Source organism: Pinus tabuliformis, chromosome 8 (genome assembly GCF_031772625.1).
Source record: "Pinus tabuliformis cultivar Carrire ecotype Pingquan chromosome 8, CPIR1, whole genome shotgun sequence".
Classification (NCBI taxonomy): Eukaryota; Viridiplantae; Streptophyta; class Pinopsida; order Pinales; family Pinaceae; genus Pinus; species Pinus tabuliformis.
The window spans coordinates 623365236-623371584 of NC_142294.1; the positions used below are offsets into that span (position 1 = coordinate 623365236).

Sequence of the window (6349 nt, forward strand, 5' to 3'; positions counted from 1 at the left end):
ACAATATTTAGGCCGATAGGCTTTCCTTTTGAATCAGTTTAGTCGTCAACACTTCTATTTTCTGATTGACATGTGGCATATGGCTACATATCTTTCACTATTGACATCTGGTTTTTGCTGTTTGACATCTGGCTAGCTATCATTATTACATTTTTACATGACATCTGTGCCTACACCATTATTACATTTTTACACCACAGTGCTTAGAGAATTTATTTTTTACGATAGACCATAGTGCTTGGAGAGTTTGTTTTTTTACGCTAGATTTCTCGGAGAGTTTGTTTGAATTCTTAGTGGAGTTTATGGCATTGAACATGGAGGACACTAGAATGCTTGCAAGAAAGAGAGATTTGTTGGGAGAAAAAATCAGAGCAATGTGGCGACAACGGTGGAGACGAGCTTGGATGCCCCCTGCAATTTTAATTAAGCAATTGTAGTGCTTCAACCCACCAGGGTAGGAAGCGGGGCAGGCCCCGGGCTATGAAGTTGCAGTGCTTCAACCCACCAGGGTAGGAAGCGGGGCAGGCCCCGGGCTATGAAGTTGCAGTGCTTCAACCCACCAGTGTCAGAATTTGAGAAACATCAATTGGAGCAGCGGCCTCCTCGTGGTCACTAAGATTCATCTTGAGCAAACGCTTGAACTTGAGGCAGAGGCCATGATTAAGAGTAAACGAGTAAAAGCCCTGGAGATTCCTGAGGTTAATGGCGAGGTAGAAAATGAGTGTCATTACTATAACAATTGCAATGGTTGCCCAGTCACTTAACCGTCTTGCATATCTCCTATATTTTCTCCTATGCTTTCTGTCGCTATTTGTCTTGATTCAGAAACATGGAATTCAAAACCGATGTCGAATTGAAGATTGATGAGAATGGTTGGGTTATTCAAATCAAGGGAAGTCTGGATCTACACCTGCAAGAGGAAGAACTGAAGGAATTGTGCATGTCTGTGTTTAATGTGCCCAAGGAGTTATTGGCTGTGGAGCCTGAAGCATACACTCCTCAGTCGGTATCTATCAGTCCCTATCATCGCTCGAGATCTGAGCTCTATGACATGGAGCGTTACAAAGTAGCAGATGCTCGAAGATTTCAGAAAAGAATCAACGGACAGAAGTTTGAGTCCGTGGTTGTGGAGGAGTTTAAGAAGCACGAATGGCAAATCCGGAACAGCTATCACAAGTTTCTCGATTATAAGGAAGAAACCTTGGCCTGGATCATGGCGCTGGACGCAGCCTTCCTTCTAGAGTGTTTGCAATTTTATGTCAGGCAGGCTGACCAAAACTCTGACGTGGACGTCAAGCAATTGGGGCGAATACTAGATCTGACTGGCACCAGCGCTGCCCATAATTCCATTGTGAGAGATCTGATGATGCTCGAAAATCAGTTGCCGCTCTTTCTGTTGCAAAAGCTTTTGGAATTACAGTTGGGTTCTGAAGCAAAGGCAAAAGAGAGACTCTCTACCTTGCTAAGGCTTGTGTGCCAAGAATTATCGCCTTTCACCTTCAAGCTGCCCGAGGATTCGAAGATCCATACAATAGAGAGAGGCCACATCCTGGAGGTGTTGTATTACGCTATCGTCACTGTTCCCAACATTGAAGATCCAAATATTCCAAACGAGGAAGAAAAAGAGGAGGTTGTTCCAGGGGAAATGTCCACCATTACCAGAGCCTTCAGATTGCTATGGACTGCTCTCACCTCTTTAAATATTGGTCCCATTCGATTTCTCACGAAATTGACTCAAAAAGCGCTCAACGGGCGGTATGTGCAAATCGTGATGAAGTTGCCCTTACGTCTTCTTTCTCTTCTTGGGAATCTTCCTGTTCTGACCGTGTTGAAGAAACCCTTCACTCTTCTTGTCAAAAAAGATGTCACCAATACTAATTAAGAGGGAAAAGCGAAGGGGGAAGAATCAACTGTTAAGATCATACCGCCTACGTGAGACGCACTGGCTATTCCATCTGTGGCCGATTTATACGCTGCAGGAATCAAATTTGCTCCTACTGACAGCGACTTCACCTCAGTACAATTTGACTAGAATACTGCGACACTTTTGCTTGCAAAAGTAAGGTTGGACAACAATACAGAGGTGATCCTGAAAAATCTGGTGGCATTCGAAGCTTCGGCAGCACCAGGTGCGATGGTTTTCAGTGTTCACACATATACCGATTTCATGAACGGGATGATCGCCATCGAAGAGGATGTGAGATTGTTGAGACAAAGTGGAATTATTTACAACCACCTCCAAAGCGACGAAGAGGTTGCGAGCCTGTGGAACAACATGGGTAAGTGTGTTCGGCTTAGAAAGGTTCGATACCTGGACAACATTATAGAGGGTCTCAATAGCTATTATTATAGAAAATGGAATGTCGTCGTAATGGATTTCGTGAACGAACATATATTTGGATCATGGCAATTCCTGTCTGTGGTTGCTGCAGCGATACTTTTGATCTTCACTTGCTTTCAGGCTTTCTGCTCTGTATATGATTGCAAGAAGTGGTTAAGCAAGCTATACTAGGTACGTTCCATTATCTTGCCGTTGGTGTAAGTGTGTTTATAATGTTGAAAGCTACACAACGACCTCATCAGGGCTGCCACTTGTAATGATTTTTTGGGATTCTTGTATGTTTGTTCATCCATTGTCCTTTGTGTTGCGCTTAAATTATATGCGTATAAGGGGCAGTCTAGCCTAGATTGAGAATACTAGGTATTATTATATACAACCTTTTTCTATTGAGTGTCGGATTTTGGGTATTCATATGAATATGGGTTTCATTTAAGTACCTACTTCATTATTCTTTTTATATTTTACGTATGGGTTTCATTTAAGTACAAATATGATTTTGGTTTGATGATTGCTGGAGTTAGATTTCACCAAAGCGATATCACTTTGTATATTTTTTGCAAAGTTGTAAAATGTTTAATAAATCAGTTTTTAAATCAGCCTTGAGAATAATTATTACTAATTAAAACTAATATAGTAAATTATTATTAATTAATATTGAGGAAAGTTATCATGGGCTTTTATCTTTAAATATATGTCACTCATTATTCTTATATAAAGAATACTCACTATTTTTATTTAAAGGAATTCTAAGTCATTTAAATTGTAGTTTATAAAACAATATTTTACTCTAAATTTTAAACTATTAACTTATTTCGTTAAAGCAAAACAAAAACTTAACTAAATATTTAATATTTATCACTTTATATCCTATGATTTAATATTTATAAATTAATATAAAATTTTAAAATGGTTCATGGTTATGATTTACCAGGATATCTTACAAAAGGAAACATCAAAGGATGATTATGTTGTTTAAAGATTGTGGGATAAGTAAATTGAGATGATTATATTGTTTAAAGATTATAAGATTTTGTTTTTAATATTATTATTATTATTTTATTAAATATACTTAATAATATTTACTAAAAATAATTTTGTATTTAATATATATATATATATATATATATATATATATATATATATATATATAAACTTTAAGGGGTTTAGAGTAAATTGTGACAAAGTATTTTTATTTAGGTATTTTATGTTGTAAAAGTTATTAATTTGAAATTCCATAGGAAAAACTCAAGTCACAAGTTTAGACAATTTCATGCATGGATTTTTCCATCAAAAGAATGTAACAAATTCCTCAACATTTATAGATATATTAGTAATTAAAATCAATGTAAAAGTGTATTTAGTGAACAAAGATAGTGTAAAGGTAAAGGGTGTGAGTAACTTGGGAGTATTTGGTGACGATTACTTAAGCCATAGGTTGCCATAAGTTAGTTGTGCTAACCATTTTACAACTCACATAAATTAAAAAAAAAATAAAAAAAGATGAAAGATAAAAATCAAAATGGTTAAAGGATGCATGGGCTATCTTGAATTTCAATCCAAACTCTCTAGCCACATCCTCTCGCATGAAGTTATGTGTAACCCCACTTTCAATAATGTTTTCCTGCTCTAGGGTCAAGGCTACAATAGAAGCCACCTCATTCTCTAGGTGCTTCAACCAATTTGCCCATGCATCATCGTAGACTTGCTCCATTATTTGAGAAATCCCCTCAAGTTCACTTATGCCATGAATGTTCCCTCATAGTCCCCATGTCCCTCCTTATCTCTTCTAATGCATTTATGTGTACCTGGATATCATTCATCATTTTGATCCTGCATTTTTCAATAGTAGAAACACTCTCTTTCAGTTTGTGGCAATCATAACTTTCTAACTTACTACAACTTACCATGAATTTTCCATCTCAACGTACTAAAGGACCCTTTATAGTAACACCATATATCTCCCTACTAGCACACCTACACCAAGTCTCTATTGCCCTGCTCAAAACACTATAATGATATATCCACATGTTAAGTATTCCAGTCCCAATTGTGCTCCACTATCATGTTTGATGTGACTTACTCTCATAAGTGTGTTGTTACCATCACAGTGGTGATATCTTTGATACCACTTAGGACGCCCCTAGAAACATTGTATAGTTTTAGATAGATCTCTAGTCATACGGCACCAACATGCTCCTCATTGACAACTTGACCAGCTCAGTGATATGACACCTAGACTATGCCTCACAAATCAACACACTTATATTATATGTCTAAATTAAAGTATATATAAGAATATTAAACATAATCCAAAACCACATTTCAATGATATGACACCTGTACTACACCTCACAAATCAACACTGATATTATATGTATGAGTTAAATTATATATAAGAATATCATTTAACCATTTTGAGTATGTATTTACAAATAAGTGATTTTGGGATCAAATCCCACAAAGTAATTCTATACTTGCTCTTCAAATTCCTTCAAGCTTTTGAAAGTAAAACCAATGAATTATCAATATAATTTTACCATAATAAAAAATAATTAGAAGGACTTTAGCCAGCTCAAATTTCTCATTAGTTAGGCTTGAACCAACATCTCTTCTAGAGAAATTCAACAATTCCAATTTAATAATTCTATCGACCTCTCTTTGTACCTTTTGGGACAATTGCTAGTAGATATTCATATCTCAAAATTGGCAGAGACAAAAAGGTTGAGAGATAAAAGATAAATAAAAAAAATAACCAATAGTATTGATGATTATATCTTTTCTTTAACTTTCATCACTAAAGAGGTTAAAGAAAATAAGCATAAATTATATTATTTCTTGTGGACCTTGGCAAGGACTTTGACAATTTACTAGCACCTATTAGTTCATAGTTTTTTTATCTTCCACCCTTTGTGGTATCTCTTGTGACAACAATTTACAAGACCATTGCTAGTAAGGTATAGACAAAGGTTAGTGTGAGAGAGTATGTCCAAATTACTAGGAATTAAATAAGGTTACCATTATCTCATACACTTTTCAAGCGCTACATTTATGAGCTAGGGGAAATTATATCAAATTTATCTAGTTTCATTTATGTTTTCTTCCCTTCAGAGTCTTCATTTTCCTTCTCTTATTTGAATATAGTAGTATCGTCATGTCCCACTAAGGGACCTTCAAAGACAACTTGAAATCTTAGCTTCCTTCTATAGCATTCATCATCTTTTATTTAATCTAGGTTAAACATAAGTCATGGCCCTTAATATCCATAAAGGGGAAGCAATTAATGTGCTTCTTACTTATAGAGCTTACTTATAGAGGTCAAAGGGTTGAGTTACTCTCTTCATATGTATCTCTAGGATTCCTCTTCTCTAAACCATGATTCAACTTGACCCAGTAATAGAGGCTACACTACGCAAGGGGTATGTGGCTCTTATCATCCTTGAAAATCATTATTTCTTTTTCTTTAGTTTAAGGACATTTGATCGAAGATTTTACTCTTTTGCTCATTTGCCACACTTATCCTCTTATATATGTGTAAGGATTGTGAACCCTAACTTAGGGAAGTAGATCAAAATAGGATATAAAGAGTGTTTTCACAATGTTATCCAAATAGCTTCATGTCATGAGATCAACCCCTCATTCTATCATTCTTGCGAAATTTTGAGCAACACCAATCATTGCTTTAGTGAACTTTCAAGTGGAAATTATAATACATAGGCTCAATTAAATGGATAGATCGTAGAGTGATTTTGTGAAATATCTATGTCTATCTCTTAATTTCTCTATGAAGTAGGCAATATGCCTTTCATTTATTTTCCTTATTGGCCTTAATTTTGATAGGGCACTAGTCTTGCGTAGTTTTTTAATGGATTCTCATACTTTCTATAAAGGTGAGTTATTAAGGGTATACATACTACAAGTACAAAGTCTATCTCCAGTCCACATGGCCTAACGCTAAATAACCACTTTATTTCAAACTTTAGTAGTAATTAGAACTGTATCCTCAACCTA

At 35.7% G+C, this 6349-nt stretch overlaps 1 pseudogene; it reads left to right on the top strand.

Moving 5' to 3' along the window:
- Positions 1 to 829: 829 nt before the first annotated feature.
- Positions 830 to 2512, top strand: LOC149237041 (putative UPF0481 protein At3g02645 pseudogene; annotated as a pseudogene).
- Positions 2513 to 6349: the final 3837 nt, after the last annotated feature.